The sequence below is a fragment of the Lynx rufus genome, unplaced genomic scaffold (genome assembly GCF_022079265.1).
Source record: "Lynx rufus isolate CCGP_SWC_20201006 ecotype Redwood Valley unplaced genomic scaffold, mLynRuf1.p SCAF_20, whole genome shotgun sequence".
Lineage (NCBI taxonomy): Eukaryota > Metazoa > Chordata > Mammalia > Carnivora > Felidae > Lynx > Lynx rufus.
Window position 1 is genome coordinate 21,675,388 of NW_025814835.1, and position 17,087 is coordinate 21,692,474.

At 39.5% G+C, this 17,087-nt stretch overlaps 1 non-coding gene across 1 annotated transcript; it reads right to left on the bottom strand.

The window, feature by feature from the left end:
- Positions 1-16,325: 16,325 nt before the first annotated feature.
- Positions 16,326-16,456, bottom strand: LOC124517192 (small nucleolar RNA SNORA44). Its single transcript, XR_006963342.1, has one exon. It is a non-coding gene; the product is annotated as a small nucleolar RNA SNORA44 (small nucleolar RNA).
- Positions 16,457-17,087: the final 631 nt, after the last annotated feature.

The window sequence follows — 17,087 nt, forward strand, 5'->3', positions numbered from 1 at the left end:
GTCAGATAGATCTCTCTTGTTCTTACCTATTCTGAACACCTCAGCCTCTCCATGGACAGTGGGACAACACTAAAAAGTCCACTGGGAGACCGAAACATACTCACCTATCTACAACAACTTTAAGTCTATCTCTAGTCTTAGATAAGATGTAAACATGGGAACATTTCCTCTCAGTTTTGGCTGAGTTACAGGCCTGATTGCTCCCCACATTCCAAAATGAGACTCCAGAGTATCCTTACGTGGGACGTGACCCTTGTCTCCTCATCTGCCTATGACTCTAAATTGGTTAACATTGTAGAGGCTGAGAGTGCTGAAGATTAGAGAAATTTAGTTATTTGTGCTGTTCCCTAACCTCAAGGCTAATTAGAGGGGCTTCAAGGATAGCATTTGAAGGCCTATAAGGAGACAACTTGGAGAGCTTTTGTGTAATCCCCTGTGCTGGAGCAATGGTAGATTACAGTCTGACTCTTGCCTGAGGAATCTAAAGAGCAAAGGTGGGCTGCGGCCAGAGTGCAGAACCCGACTGCACCACATTCCCACCAATCCTGGGCTACAGATATGTGTTTCCCAGGGACCAGTTTCGGTCATGGAGAGAGAGCCAGCATGCCAGGGGCCTAAGGTCATCTTGCATGGACTCTTCAAAGAAGGCTTCCTGGAAGGGAATGGAACCCATGGAGAAAGAATCTGTGAGAAAGAGGGCTACAGAGAGCCAGGAGCCTAGGAGGGGTAAATGGGTCCAGCAAGAATTCTATCACATGGAAGGAAATGGCCGGTGAGAGACCACAGCCCTGAGGCTCTGCAAAATGCCCAAAGGTGTTGAAGAGAGAGAGAGTCTTAAAGTCATAGCCAGACAGATGTAAGTCCAGATAATTCTAATTAGGAAAGACATTCTCCATACTCTTATCTCTTTACCCCTTTCTCCCCGTATCTGCTAGAGAGGGATTTTCAGACACTTCAGTTAGAAAGAGTTCCAAACTAACTATTTCTTCCAGCTGCCAGCAGGCTTGAGATAAACCTGGAATCAAGTTTGGAGTTTTGATATGGCATTGCACAAAAACTTTTATTATTCAACTGTGACTATTCAGGGACTAAAGTTAAGGACAGCAGTTAGTTATCAGAATGTATGCACATAAGTTGAGGAGCTTGCCTGGGTTCTTAAGCAGGGGTAAGGGAAGAACGAGGCCTGCGGATTCGGTTTGAGAAGGTCATAAAGAAAGAGAATGCAGGAGTCTGTTATATGCCAAGTCTAACTTATTCCCTGTGTTGATTACAAAAGGGTGGGAGCTAAGTAAGAAATCTGAGCTTATTATTCAATCACAGCCTCTGTCCCCACACTAACAGATGCTGCTTGAGCCTAAACCCCTCCTAAATGCAAAGACCAGAATGCTACAGGCACCCTCCCATGTTCTTCTGCAGTGTAGGCTAAACACCTAGAAGGAGGAACTCTTTGATGTGAAACCTATTAAGTGACACCTGCTGTTTTGGAGGTGGCCAAAATGTTCCTGTTTATAAGCTCTGGCTTCTTCTTCAGTCTCCACGCTCTTACTCTGGTCCCTCTTATTCCAAGCTCTTATTCTGGTCATTGCCTGTTCTTTCAAGACCTGACCTTGCTGGTTCGAGTGAACTGATCCCTATTGCCTGCCCAGGCCTCAAATTCTATGGCCAGTAGGTAGCAGATCTCCTGAGAGCTAACCTAGACTCTTAGGAATCACCCACACTAAGGAATTGCAAAGAACCCTCTTCCTTTTCAAGTCCAGTCACTGTGACCTTTTGCTTTTCCTTGGACATCTGCTTGCTAACACTTATCTGACCATGACTGGCATTGCTCTGCTGCTTGGAATTGATACACCAGTGGCCTGCCTGAAACTATTGCCAGCGAATCTACCAACCCTACAACTTGTCACACCACAGGGCAGTTGTTAGCTTTCTCTTTGGGTAAAATAAATGTATGTAGAAAATTAAATTCAGAGAATACCCTTGGATTAGTATAAAATCAGCCCAACATCCATACCTTCTTCATTTCTCAATGATGTTGGGCCATCAAATAGACCTCAAAGATGATCTTGAGGTTGGCAGTGAGATTTCACGTTTAATGGGTTTCATTTGCTAATAATAAAACAGCGACTCCTTTTTAAATAATAATATGCTCCAGACACCTTGCTAGTACTTTGCATATATTACCTTTCAGATACCTGCAAAGGCAAGGTTTATTTCCGGCTTTGTACAACTGAGGAAATTGTAAACCTTCGTGGGCTGATTCTAAACCCATGCATTCACTTTACCTATGACCCTACTATGTCACACTTTCTTCTTGGGAGTTGTGTAGTACTATATATCTATCTATATCTATATCTGTATCTGTATCTGTATCTGTATCTGTATCTGTATCTGTATCTGTATCTGTATCTATATAGGCAGTGGTTTAAAGTGGTTTAAGGCAGTGGTTCTCAACCAGGGGTGAGTTTTGTCTGCTAGAGGAATTTGGCAATGTCTAGAAACAATTTTGGTTGCCATGCTTTGGGGAGAGCCCTAGTGGCATTTAGTGAGTAGAGACCAGTGATGCTGTAAACAGCCGACAGGGCACACAAGAGCCCCTAAAGCAAAGATTTATCCAGCCCCAAGTGTCAATAGGGCTGAGGTAGAAAAACTCTGGTTTAAAGCAATTTTCAAAAAGCAGTGTATATGACTGAATAGAACATTTGGTTGTGTAGTTTTAGCTAACCATGCTGCCAGATCATTGAGTGCCTGGTGTAGGATTTTATAAGAGAAAATACAAAATTAATCTTACCTTGTGAGACTCCAAGTCCCCAGATGTGTTACAGATTTTTAAATGTTGGTTAATATGGGGCCCTGTGCAAGAAAGATCCTCCAGGAACCCCTACAATCTGGAAAGGATTTAGGTAAGAATGGTCATGTTCAGTGGGCTCTGATTCTTTCTGGCTCATACAGAATGTTGGTGTGTCAAAGAATCTGCCATGAGGAGCCTAGCAGATTACATAGCACAGTAACCAAACCCTCTGCTAGTTGAGATTCCATAAGGTGCTCCTGGATTATTTTCCAGAGTTTTTACCTCCCTACTTTTCTTAAGGTCTTTTAAAATCCCAAACAAACCTCATAGTACAGTCCTGAAAAGCCAGGTGAGTATCTTACTGCATTTATTTTTATAATAGGAAAGTCATCCAAGTTTGCTCACTGGAACAAATTACCCACTTATTGAGTCAGGAAAGTACAATATTACTTACAAACTGTTCTCTGCTGGTCCTCTAGCAGAGGATCGACTGTTCTAGCATAATGTAATGGCATCCAAAATATTATAGCATTAATTCAAGTAACCAGACAGTAAGGAAAAAAATAGCAGACCCTGAACAGCAGTAATGTTCTGCTCCTGCAGCTGATTAGCTATTTGAAACACAAAATAGCAGAGAAACCTAGAGACCAGAATGTGAAAGCAGATATAGTAACGATTTAGAAAAAGAGGTTGGAAAGGGCGAGGTGGTCACCTATTGGCCAACTTAGATCTTGACTTTTAAAATCAATTGCAAGTGGGAAGAAACACATTTCCTTTTAATGTAACAAAGTGAGTCCAAGTGTAATTCTTAATGATACCGTCCAAACTGCAATCATATTGTTGCTGCTGCCCTGAGAAGTATAAATGAATGCAAACATCTGTGCATGCCCCATGCATTTGTGCACAACATGCTCATGCTGTAAAGAGCCCCATAAAACAAAGCAGCCTGAATATTACCCAGACTTATTTTATAATGCTGCCTGGATTTGAAAATGGATAGAGAGGGTTATTATGTACTCGTAAATTCAGGCCAATTAGGCAGAGAAACATTCCAAGCATAATGCCACATGTTCCTGCATTCTATCACCTCCTTTAGGTGCTATTCTGTGGGAAGAGGAAGCCTCAGAAGAACTTTACACATAACTTGTTTTCCTGGCAAGTAGAGAACGCACATTTGTAGGATTTGGGCTGACATAAATCTACTCTTTCCTAGGGGATGATGCCCATTAGCTCCTAGGTTAGCTCTGTTTCCAACGGGTGGAAAATAGTGCAATCATAGCTTGGGCGCATAGTTACAGAGACTGAATTAAATGATGAGTAATTGGTGAGGGACAGACTATTCAAATGTGGAAATTAAAAATGTTAGAGGTAGAGTAAATGTGAACATCCCATCATTCTGGAATTTAAAGCTCTATCTTTGAAGCTTCAAAAAGTTAAAAACTGATTTCAGAAAGTATCAACTCACAAGGAGTTAGTAAACCTTAGTTCAGCAACTATTTAGTTATTAAGAGTGGAACTCAACTTACTAAGCACCCATTATGTGCCAAGTATTATGCAAGGTGCTCAGAACATAAACTTAAGAGGACACACACCTAGCTAGAGTTGATGGGAAATTCAATTTAACAAGGGTAAACACACACACACACACACACACACACACACACACCACGCACGCACACACACAAACACCCCTTAAAAACAAATATCTTGATGCAAGATGATAAATGCAACTAATTAAATCTATGAAGGAGATGAAGATTAAAGATTTATTAAGACAGTGGCTGAGTCAGTTATTGACTGATTCAGAGTAGGTGTTGAAGGAGAGGTACCCCTCAAACATGTCTACTAGCCCCCAACACATGGAATTAGATGGATAAAGTGGCATGAACCAAGATGCTGGTTGGTGGTGCAGGAAAAGAACAGAAACTAGTTTTGAAGTGATGTTGTCCAAGAGTTAAGTTTTTGAGAGATTTAATTTAAGGTTTCTGAATATTCAGGTGGAAATTTCCAGTAACTAGGAAGAAATATGTGTTTGGCTATTAGGAGAGAGTTCAGAGTTGGATTCAACTCAACCCAAATATAGATTCAAGGAACGTTCAGTTTAAGTAAACCGTCACATTTTGCTGCCTTTTTATGGGCACCGAGATGGCTTCTGGTTTTGTACCATTTCCCTTCTGGACTGCAAGCTTCTCGAAAAAGCACCATGCTAAAAAAAAAAAAAAAAAAAAAAAAAAAAGAAAAGAAAAGAAAAAGAAAAGAAAAGAAAAAGAAAAGCACCATGCTGAATATGTGGAATATATTTTTGTTGTTAACTTAAAAAGTATCTATGGCTGAAGATCAATTGCTGAATGAGTTGTTGTATAAGAACATATCTCGGAGCACCTGTGAAGCTCAGTCTGTTAAGCACCTGACTCTTGATTTGGGTTCAGGTCATGAAATTACAGTTGTGAGATTGAGCCTCATGTCCAGCTCTGTGCTGGGTGTGGAGCCTGCTTAAGATTCTCTCTTCCCCTCTCCCTCTGCCCCTCTCCTGCTGGTGTGCTCTCTCTCTCTCTCTCTCTCTCTCAAAAAAAAAAAAAAAAGAATATATCTCAATAATGCTGTTATAAAAATGATAGGAAAAAACTAATTGATGCAATTTTTCTCCAGAGTATTTCCCATAAGAAGGAAGAAAGGAAAGGAAGAGGGAGGGAAGAGAGGAAGGAAGGAAAGAGGGAAGGGAGAGAGGAAGGAATGGAAGGGAGGGCAGGAAGCAGGAGGGAGAGAGGGAGGGAGGGAGGAAGTCAGACAAACTTACAAATGGAATTCATGGAATGAATGAGCTGGAAGTATCTAAAAGATCATTTAATTCAATCTCTTGCTTTTGCTGATGAGGAAACATAGACCAAAAGAGTGAAATGTGTTAATTTAGAGTCATTCACTCAGCTACCTCTGGCACTCAGGCCTTCTCTGGGTCTCTTGTGTTTTGTTTGTTTTGCTGTTGTTGTTTGTAAAATAGGTTGTCAGTAAAAGCAAACAGAATAAAGGAGTGACCTTCCCTTCAGGAAGAGATTCAGAATGAGACACAAGGAATGAGCAGGCTCGGCCTACACCACCATGGAGTATCATGTATTCAGGGAGGCTGATTTTCTCTGTTTCTATTTTTAATAAAACCCTTGAGTTCTGGCAGCAAGTGTTCAATAAGTCCACTCAGTATTTGTCAAAAACTTAAGGTACTTAACTAATTAAACATTCCTATCTTTTTGCATTTGACATTTTCATCAGCTAGAAACTTTCCAGGCTAAATTACTGAGTTTGAAATAAAATTTTATGTGATTAAACATTTAAAAGTGAATACTAATGCATTTCAAGTAGAGAGCCAGCCTTAAGGAACAGAGCATAACCTCATTTTAAAGTGGACCAATTAACAATTGAGAGCTTCAAGAGCAACTTGTTTATGATGCCTAAAATGAAATAAAAACTTCTAAGTGGCTGAGTTGTCAAACTGAGGAGCCTATGAAATTTACATGTGCCACAGGATTTCCATTTTTCATTACCCTGCCTTCAAACTCAGTTTTCCTACGTAGGCATCTTACTGCCATCATGTTGCTTGTAACTGTGAGAGTCTGTCTTTGGTCACTTGAAAAATATTAGCTCTAAAAAGTAAAGTTGTAGACCGGTGGTGTCTTCAAGAACTAACAGGATAGTCTCCTCTCTTTCATCTTCTCCCTTTTTTTCCCGATGAAGTACACTTTTAAAAATTGACCCCATCTATGTGTCATTTACTCTTTTAAGTGACCATTTCTTTTTCTTAGTCTGTGTTCAGGGAGATATCTGATTTCAGGGGAATAATTCTGAGCCTGCACCTTTCTTAGCTTAGGGTATAATGTCTCGCAGAGGAATTTTTAGCTACCATGCTAGGCATCACAGTTCAATGACTCTCCAATAAATAAACGAATCAGTGAAGGAGATTCTTGGATGCTGCTTTGGTAAATAAGCATGTGTAGGCAAATGGACTTTTTATTTTCCAGTTAAAATGTCTAGACCAGTTGACATTCTCTTTTACAATTTGTATAGTGCCTGAAAAAGATATTATGGGTCATTTGTTAGCCCATATGGCAATTTGGTGGATAAGTCAGTCCGTTGCTAAGGAGACAGCTGTGATTAGCTGCATATTTGACTCCAAAGTGTTCCATGCATTTTACAAGTCTGTGCCTTTGAAAGACAGGGCAAAACAGTTTTATTGTATTGTACTGGATATGAAATGGTTAGAGCAATGAAATTCTGATTTCTACAACCAGAAAAAAATGTTTCATAATATTAACATATGAAGTAAAATTCTGATGTTTCTGACTGCCGGAGGATGGCATTTTAAGTTTGGATTTTAATCTGGAACTTTAAAATGAGAGAAAGTTGGAAACTGGATCAACGGTAAATCAAGTAATGAATGCAGAGATGTGTAGAGCAGGTGATGTCTGACTATCGAAGAGAATACGTGAATATAATGGAAACATCTTCAGGAAGCAAAGGTGGCATCAGTATGAAGGCTCAGGAAAACCCTAACTGCTGCAGGGCAGACAGAATTGTGAGGCAAGTTGATTAACAGGCAGAGTATTGCAATCAGAAAACTGAATTTGCAGAAGCACAGAAAGTTCAAGAGGAGCCCTTCCCCACTAAGAGACTTCGCGATGCACGTTGAAGGAAAGCTCTGTTTTCTTACCAATAAAATTAACACTCTATCTAAAGACAGTTTTGTGCCCATGCGGTGACTTCTATAGCATATGGCATAAAAGCATATGGAGGAAGCTTAAGAACAGTACGTAGATAAGAGAAATCTGGGCCGAACAAAATTCCTTGCCTTAGGCATACCATTTCACCCCTGTGGGTGAAGAATTGCAAATTACTTGACATTATTTTCAGTCTGGTTGATCCAAGTGTGCTTCATAACTACATCATAATTGCTAGTTATCATTTTGTTGGTTCAGTCATTTACCACCTGTTAGAGACACAGAGACATTGTCTCTATAAATCCCCAAGTCAAAGAACCACTGCGAGTATTGCAATAGATACGGATTTGAAGTGGGCAAAGAGTCACTGATTTGCACCCAAGATAGCAGTGAATCAGTGGGCATCCCTGGGTAAGAGTGTTGCCATAAGCAGACTTGCTTTTACCTGGGGGTACTACAAATACATCTCCCTACTTGAAAATAACCCATAGCTTGTATTCTACTAATGATGTTCCAGCAATATTATCGTTCGGCAAAAAGCTTATCTGTGGTTTGACCCTAATGCTATTCTCAGGCCTTGAGAATATTATGATTTCATCCAGTTCGTACAATGCCACCCTGATGAGATCAAGAGTACAATTCAGAGCTTTGAAAAATCCGTCTCTGAGGCTTAGCATCCTTTATCAATGCTTTTATCATGGCATTCCCTCCCTTGATAACCTACAACTGTTTCACACAGTCGTTGTGCCGGGCCTAAACTAACTGGGCGGTTTTCACGACCTTCCCTAATCTGACACCAGCTTTGCTTTCTGAAGAGGTTTCTGCTTTATTCACATATTCTCTCCTCTGGGAGAGCTTCCCTGCTCTGCACGCGTCTGCATGCATTACTCTATTTACTCTGATCTTTTTACCAGGAAGTCCTTTTGTTCATCTCTGCCTCACAAACAATGGTTTCCCACATCTTAAAGCACTACTGTGCCCACAGGTCTTCCCTGTTCTCAGCATGCACACTATGAATTTGAGATACCACATAGTTTATCATAGAACTATATACTACCTTTCACAGCTTCTAAATTTAATTTTGTTACTCACCTCTTTCCAATTGAAATTGATTTTCTTAAAAAATTTTTTTAGTGTTTTTATTTATTTTTGAGACAGAGACAGAGCATGAATGGGGGAGGGTCGGAGAGGGAGGGAGACACAGAATCCAAAGCAGGCTCCAGGCTCCGAGCTGTCAGCGCAGAACCCAACGCGGGGCTTGAACCCACCGACTGTGAGATCATGACCTGAGCTGAAGTCAGATGCTTAACTGACTGAGCCACCCAGGCACCCCTGGAATTGAATTTCTTGAAGGCAGATGCTTTCTCGGTGGCTCCATGGCACTCAGGTCAGGGATGAATAAATGATCAGCCTCAAATGATTTTAATCCTATCTTTTTTTAGTTCTGTTTAAAAAAATCTCCTTGATGGAAATGCTCTTCTACAGAATAGCGATGCTCTGGTGTTTAGTGATCCTGAACCTTTTCATTTGTTCACGTTGTAGCCACTTTTTTTCATCCCTTACACTACAATGGCAGGCTTGAAAGTAGCATATGGATTCACTTTGAAAATTAGGATGAATTTTGTTTTGAGAACTTGCAGCATCCCTTAGAATATAATTAGCATTTTTTCAAGTCATTGCACAGCTTGATTTGGGAAACATTCTTGAAATGACCAGCAGAGCTTGTGTGATACATTGACATCAACCAGTGTGCATGAAACTCATCGGCAGCTATGGTCACAAAGTGCCATAAATAAGTCACAGTTTAGGAGAACAAGGGGTCTGGGTACAATTAATGGTTTGAGGCACCTGGAGAAAGCCAAAATGAAAGACATTTGACAATGGTGAGACACCACACAAATGTTAAACGGTGCTAATATCATTACTAGTATTTTAGTAGTCTGATCATTATGGTATCAGGAGCTCAGTAATAGTCAAAAGCCACCATTTGTCGGCTTTTGGAAGTGATATCTCCTATGTTCTATTGCTTGTCATGAACGTGATTTGAGAGTGGGAAAAATTTTGCCGCATTTAATTAGTTAATTGATGTTTAAAAATTACCTGTTTTATTTCCCCATACTGTCATAATGAGTGTAATGTTTTTTAACTGTAAGAACACTTAACATGATATTTACCCTCTTGACAAATTTTTAAGGGCACAATACAGTATTGTTCACTCTAGGCATGATGTTACACAGCAGATTTCTAGAATTTATTCATCTTGCATGACAGAAACTTTATATCCTTTCAACAGCAGCTCCCATTTTGCCCTCCCCTCAAAGTGTAATTTTTATTAACGCTCCAGCTAGTCCCCAGATGGTTATATTATACCAGAATATCAATTTTATTTATTATCTTTTTCTACTAATTCATGAAGTCTTATGTTGCTAAATTATTCACTGGCTTAACATTTCATTAATCTAACATTTAAGTCTACAATCTTGTCACATTATTAAAAAAAATCTCTCCAAATTCTGGCTCGTTCAAATCCTCATCCCTTCTTTTTTTTTTTTTTTTTTTTAAAGATGGCAATCTGCTCTTTCTAAAAGAGTTCTGGGGTGCCTGGATGGCTTAACAGGTTGAGTGTCTGACTCTTGGTTTTGGCTCGGTCAAGATCTCATGGTTTGTGAGATTGAGCCCTGCATGGGGCTCTGAACTCACACTGTACAGCCTGCTTGGGATTCTCTCTCTCTCTCTCTCTCTCTCTCTCTCTCTCTCTCTCTCTCTCTCTCTCTTTCTCTCTCTCTCCACCCTCCCCCTGCTCTTGTGTATACATTTGCTGTCTTTCTCTCTCTCAAAATAAATAAATAAACTTAAAAAAAAAGAGTTATATTGGTCACCAGTCACTGTTTCCACAGGCAGAAACTCAAAATGCTTGTTAAACTTTCCTGCTTCAGAGGTTTTCAGTTCCAATACTTAAAAAATTCTTTTTTGTTCTCTTTATCCTGAATGCCTTTCACGCTTAGAGTCCTTTTAATATCTCTTTGGGATATTGTTTTGGAAGCAGTGTCTATAATATCCAAAAACATCATTATGTATGTGGAGCTGTCATGTTTCTATTTGTACTACTTATCAATGGCATTTACTTTTAAGAGTGGGAGAAAGGCAACATTCCAGATTGATCTTCATTGATTGCAGTCTGAATGAGTCATTATATTTGAGACCATGACTTAGCAAAACTGTTCCATATGATTGTTTATTTTGGATCTTTGCTGTATTCTGTATTCTTTCTCCTTTGACCTTCATTGTATTGATTTCACGCCATTTCTCCAATTTACCAACATGGTATTATATTATAAACCAGTCTTTTGTAGCTTTTTGAAATCTTTCCCAGGCATGAAATGCCTGCATACTTTAATGGTGGTTTTAAAGCAGCCTTTGGATAAAGCTGACACCTTCGCAGGTTCTCTGTCACAAGTCCCTTCTCTTTTATTATAACACCATGTGATTCAAATTGTACTTTAATTATAGATACGTTAATTAGGAGTTCATTTTGGATTACTTATTTATCATACTTTACTTCCTGTTTGAGTGTGCTATGTGCAACTTTTTTTTTCTGGTATGTCACTTAAAATCAGGACTTTAAATAATAAACTGGCAGGGGGCAAGGCTTCTCCTAACATGGAATGTCTGGTGGAGAAAAAATTGCCTGTTCGTATAATTTTAGAATCCTGAGAAGATTCTTGGGTCTAAAATATGTTTATTCAGGGGGTAACTGATGCTGAAAATTCTATTACTGCAGATTTGGGTTTTATTTATAGCTCAAGTGTTTGATTACTATTAAAATGCAAATCACTTTGGAAGGATTGGTGCTCAAGCCTTTTCAGTGACTTGCACTTAAAGGTCAGCTAAGGTAGGAGAATCTTGCTCTAAAGAAGTTTTTGCTAGAAGGCAAGATCATGAAGGTACACGGCACTTGTGAAAGATTAGGGCCAAGTAGGACAGATGAGAAAGATGTGGGGGGACGGGGAACCCTGAAGATAAACATCATAGGTGTTTTATTTGTGGCAGAATGATAGTTTGATATGAAACTATGTGGTTGTCTTACTCTTTATTTGTACTTCTGATGAGGTATCAGGGAGAGCCACCAGCAGAATTTTATTATAGAAAATACAAAGTGTGAGAAGCAAGAAAATGTTCAACTTTAGTATTTTAAGGCTGATCAAATAGTTTGGAGTGCTGAGGCATCTGATTTGTACAGGTTGGGTTTTTTAAGAAGACTTTGTAATTTTTAAAAGCTTGGAGGATCAAAATGAAAGCCCTAAGCGAATCAATTCAGAAAATCTGTGATATGTGTGTGCAGTACCAGCACTGGAAAGAAATCATACTAGTGAAAGCAGTACTTTTCCTCACCCTTGACTTGATATAGACTGTGGGATGGGGAGAGGAGGAGGCTGAGTAGGGTGCATATCCCTGGTGGAGGGAGCCTGGATGTACCATTCAGCCAAGTCTTTGGGGAGGAGCATGAGAAGACTCTCTAGATATATTTTGGACATCTAAGAATAGGAGGGTCCCTTGTGAAGAACCTGGGGGATATTAGTAGAAGTCTCCAGTGTCATTATAGAGCAAAAACAGAGAGGAGACGGCTGCAGAGAATGGGGAATCCCAAGGGAAAGGAGGATCTGAGGCAGTTCATCATGTTTACCTCAACACCAAGTGAGGGAAGCAGCAAGAAATTTATTTGCTTCTCACAGGGGAATTTTGCAGAGAGGTCTCTCAAGCTGGAGGTTCGCAAGTGGGGAGAAGGAGGTTTCAGTGAGCATAAAAGTATGATTGGAATTGAGTTTGTGTTTCGATATCAAGTCCATCCATGAGAAGAGACCCGAAGGTGGGTGGGACACCTCAGCTACTCTATTGAACTGAGGCCACTCTCAGGTTGTGGTACATCCTTCTAGCAGCTTCAGGATCCACTTCTGATTAGTTTTGTAGTGCAACTACGTAATCACAAGCTATTTCCTCCTATCCTTCTGCAGTTATTTTGAAGACCTTATTAACCTGAAGCACAGTTCAGGGCACATTGAAGGGTTCATGGAAATGCTTGTCACACATCTGGATCTCTCTTCTCTCCCTAGACCCTACATACTCTTAGGAGTTGTTTCCTACATAAGAGACCTATATAGTAGGGGCATCTAATTGGATGGCTCAGTTTGTTAAGCGTCTGACTCTTGATTTCAGCTTAGGTCATGATCCCAAGGTCATGAGATCAAGCCCTGCATCAGTCGGACTCTGTGCTGGGCTTGGAGTGTGCTTAAGATTCTCTCTCTCCCTTTCCCTCTGCCCTTCCCCTCCACATGCGTACTCTCTCTCAAAAAAAAAAAAAAAAAAAAAAAAAAAAAAAGAAAGGAACCTACATATTAAAGTAATTCTACATCACTTAAACAAGCTTAATTTTTCAATTAATGTTGTTTTTTTTTTTTAAATGCCACACATACCTACCTTACTTCACTTTAATCTTCATATTAGCACTGTGGGTAAATTTATTGAGATCATTGTACATATAAAGAAAATGAAGCTTAGCGAGTATATTAGCCAAGGTTCTGTAGAGAAACAGAACCAATCAAATACTGGTATATAATATATACATATTATATACTCATGTAATATATTTACTATAAGGAATTGGCTCATGTGATTATGGAGGCTGAGAAGTCCTGAGATCTGCACTTGGCAAGCTGGAGATCCAGGAGAGCCGATGTGTAGTTCTCGTGTGAAAACTTGCAGCTCTGTTCAAATCTGAAGGCTAGAAAAAAACTAATCTTCCAGCTCAAGGAAGTCAGGCAGGAGGAGTTCACACTTCCCTGGCTGTTTTATTCTATTAAGACTTTTAATTGATTGGAAGAGGCACACCTACATTAAGGACAACAGTGTCTTTTCTGAGTCTACAGATAAATATCAAGTATTCATCTTCTCCAGGAACGCTCTCACAGGCAACCCAGTTGTTTGGACACCCCATGGCCCAGTGAAGTTGATACATAAATGGAATCATTACAGGGAGTTTAAGTAAATGTTTGTGATCACACAGCTAGATGGTGGTGGGATTTGGAATTTGATCCTGATCTGTAAAATGGGAAAGTCTTTGCTTTTAATAACTATGCTACATTAGTGGTATTTCCATTCATGTCCAGTCAGATATCAGGATCTTCCTTTGCAATGCTTCTTGCTTCCTTTACATTTCTACGACCATCTATCTGCATTTAGGGCTTCTGTGTCTCACACCCACACCATTGAAATGATCTGCACACTGGTAACCCTTCTTCCAGCCTACCCCCCAACTTCACCTTTCCAGCACATCTCTTTCAAAGTCACCAGGTTAATTTTCTTAAAACACATTTTGCCACATCACTCACTTGCTCAGCAATCTTCACGATTCCCCCAAATTATAGACAAAATGTGAACACCTCCACCTGGATGGTAAGGCATCTGTGTCATGCTTCCACATTTCCAGCTCTTGCTTCACCTGCACAGCGGATGGAGATGCATTTTACCTGCAGCAGAGATTTCAAAGTCTAAGGTGTAAGGCAAAAATTTCATGTGGTCAAAATTGCCCTTGAAAATCCTAATTTTTTCTGTAAGGTATGGTATACATAGTTTTATATTTGTAATGCATTAAAGTTTATAGCAAGTAATTCTTATGTGTACTAACATTTGACACACCCTGACCTAGACCGAAGAGATGAACTAAAGAAGAGTCTGCAACGGAAGTTTGGGTATGCCAACAAATGTGTTTTGAAATTATTGTTAAGTCCCTGGTAGTGAATTGGGTATCAATGGAAAATTCTGAAGTATTCCTACTTGCTTCATGGGTATATTCAACTTGTTATATTGTTCAGTCTCTTTAACATTAATACATGTGAAAAGACTTATTTGTTATTGTGAATATTAAATGAGACAGTGGAGTTCTGTGTGTGTCTGTGTGCGCGCACGCACGCGCAAATGTGTGTGTGTTGGGGGGAGAAGGGGGGCTTCTTTAAAGTCATATGTGGGGCGCCTGGGTGGCTCAGTCAGTTGAGCGTCCGACTTTGGCTCAGGTCACGATCTCACAGCTTGTGGGTTCAAGCCCCCCATCGGGCTCTGTGCTGACAGCTCAGAGCCTGGAGCCTGCTTCGGATTCTGTGTCTCCCTCTCTCTCTGCCCCAACCCACTGGCATTCTGTCTCTGTCTCTCTCAAAAATGAATAAAGATAAAAAAATTAAAAAAAAGTCATATGTAAGTGCAATATACTTAGGACATGACCCCATTCTGCTGCCTCATTTTAGCTATTTTTGTGTACAGATAGTATATATCCTTTCTCAATTGCTCAAGAGAACAGAGTTGTAACACATAGTGCTGCCTCATGACCCTCCTGATTCCTGTGAATCTCTCTGCCCATAAGAAAGTATTTTGATTTTGGTATGAACTAAATATCTCAAAGGAGCCATTAATAGTGGGATTTCTACTTCAGTAGACAAGCTGGTTCAGAGGTGATATCCAGGGACTTTCCAGAAACTCTGCATGTATAATCTCAAACTTGCTCATATATATTTTTTTATCATCAGAAGTCATTGATCACATTTCATCTTTTCTCATCAACTGACACTTATTAGCACACCTCATTGTTTCCTTATTGGTGATAAGGAAATCTAAGTCTAAATAAATCTGAATAGTTTGACAAAATAATATTTTTTGAGAATGATCTTAGTAAAGTAGGAAAACATCCTTGGACAATATTAACATTACTTAAGGAAGATAGAGCACGTTTTTAGTTACAACTAAAAGCTAGTTAGCCATTGTACTTTGTGCTACAAAAGAGCCATTGAGTAGAGACATTCTGTTTCATGCTCTGCCACTAACTTCCTGGGGAGACCTTGGGAAAATCATCCACTCCCATTTACCTTTAATTTTCCAGTTTTCATGGAAGAAATAGTCATTCTCCAAGGTTCTTTCCCATTGTTATGTTCTGTGATGGCAACACATTCATTAACAAGTGCAGCAGATGGTAGGGTGTATCTTTTGCCTCTCTTACATTCAGAGAATCACCAGCATCATTCTTGTTAGAGAAAGCAGTGGAAAAAGATGTGATGTTCTCATATGCCTTTTTAGAGCATTGGAATGTCTATATCACAGTGTTGGCAAGATTGGCAATATAGTACAGTTCTAAATGGAATTACAAATGTGAATATCTTGTGAATACGTGCACAAAGTGGTGTGTGTGTGTATAAAATGAATTTCTGGATTTTGACTCATCTCACCGATGACCTCCAGCTGGGAAAGATTAGCCTATATTTCCCTGCTTTAGCTCATCCAAAACACACTGAACACAATAAAACCAGAGTAAGAGCCTTCTGCTCCTGTCCTTGGCTCTGGACTTAAAATGGCTCCTCAAGAATGGATAAAGTAACCATCCTGAGTTTATTTTTAGAGTATCTGAATGAAACCTTCTTCTTGTTCAATGTAAACAGGTCTTTTCCTCAAACTCACAAATGCCTTTTTTTGAGTTCTTCTATCTTTGACTTTAAGAAATACAGGGAAAGAAAAGAGAATAAGGATACGGAAGGCCCAGAGATGATATCCTGACACCCATTCCATTTACAAAAAAAATTAATTCAGGAAATGAAAAAAAATGGATCAGATAGAAACAAGGTCATTCATGAGTAAGCCAACTATCTATTTGAAGGAGGATAATGTAAGTAAAATAGAACTTTATTTTATTTATTTTCCTCTAATCCAAAAAGTTGATTCAATACACCCATCTACATGGAAGTTTATGGAACCGCCTAGACTCAGGTAGGCGGCATCCAGCCCACGTCCTGAGTTGTTATAAGAAAGGGGAGTGACAGCTGTAGGTATCATGGTGACCTGTGTTGTCAGAGTCTCTTCAAGCTGCTCTTGCACGCAGGTGGAGATCCCATGGCCACAACTGGCTGCAGCTCTTGGAACCATGCTGAATAGAATTTTATTTTTAAGATTAAAGAGTTTTCATGTTCAGGGAGAGGTTTAGAATTTCAAGAAATTTTAGTCTTAATTTGTATACTTTTAAAAAAATTTTTTTTAACATTTATTTTTGAGACAGAGAGAGACAGAGCATGAATGGGGGAGGGGCAGAGAGAGAGGGAGACACAGAATCGGAAGCAGGCTCCAGGCTCTGAGCCATCAGCCCAGAGCCTGACGCAGGGCTCGAACTCATGGACCGTGAGATTGTGACCTGAGCCGAACTCGGACACTCAACCGACTGAGCCACCCAGGCGCCCCTTAATTTGTATACTATTTTTAAAGTGATAGATAAGGAAGGGACTATTTTATGAAAGTAATATAGTACTTTATAATGCCTTATAACGTCCTTCAGAAGTTCAAATATCTTACAATCTAATCCACAAATATAAGGGAAAGTTAAAGTCTAAATATAAAGGAAAATGATAGTAATTTACCTGTGCTAATCCTTTCTTTCTCTTTAGAGCCATGAATTTGCTCAATATATTTTTCAGTTAGAAACAAAAATCATTTCTTTTCTTACTCTCATATTTATTGTAGTTTTCAATGTTAAAACAATACAACCTTCAAAATGCCAAGCTGTGCAA